The sequence below is a fragment of the Sapajus apella genome, unplaced genomic scaffold (assembly GCF_009761245.1).
Source record: "Sapajus apella isolate SASKATOON/1434 unplaced genomic scaffold, GSC_monkey_1.0 scaffold1990, whole genome shotgun sequence".
NCBI lineage: Eukaryota > Metazoa > Chordata > Mammalia > Primates > Cebidae > Sapajus > Sapajus apella.
This window is the reverse complement of record NW_022438916.1, coordinates 2,292-3,143: the sequence shown is the minus strand read 5'-3', so window position 1 is coordinate 3,143 and position 852 is coordinate 2,292.

Genomic DNA, 852 nt, shown 5'->3' with positions numbered 1-852 from the left:
CAAAAAAAAAAAAAAAAAGCCCCCAGTTGATGGAATGTTACTAGAGATGCGATTTACATATTATGTTAAATTTAGAGAACTCAATCCATCTTTAACACAGGCTGTTAAATAGCTGGTCTGGTCATTTTGTATGTGGTCTGAAGATAATACAGGAAGATAAAGTAATCACTCACTGGTCAAGTGATTACCAGTCAAGAATCTTGGCTGATTTGAGAAACTCAAATACATTGCTTCTGTTTTGTATATATTTTATGAGAACAGCGATCTCAAGTATTTCTGCACAGTTGGAGCCCTTCTCACTGAAGTATAGCGATAACAGTTGGAAAAGGATGTTGAGTAACATATACCTTTTCCTTGACAAGCCGAGCAAGTTTGATGGGATTTGCTATACCCCGGACTGCGGACACTGCTCCTGTAGACAGGTCTTTTCCCTCCATGATGCTAGCGTCCATTTCAACCTCACCATTTGTGTTCAAGATAGACCCACAACCTAAAACCAAAAACAAGTTGAAAAGCAAGAATTAAGAATTTAGAAATGGCTCCAGATTTTCTCTAATTTGCCCCCTTTAATCCATCCTCTATTCCATTGCCAGAGGAACTTTTTTTTAAGAAATCTTGACTTGGAGGCTGAATGCAGTGGCTCACATCTGTAATCCTAGCTCTTTGGGAAGCCGAGGTGGGCATATCACTTGAGGTCAGGAGTTTGAGACCAGTTTGGCCAACATGGTGAAACCCTGTCTCTGCTAAAAATATAAAAATTAGCCAGGTGTGGTGGTGTGTGCCTGTAATCCCAGCTACTCAGGAGACTTAGGCAGGAGAATCACTTGCACCCAGGAGGCAGAGGTTGCCATG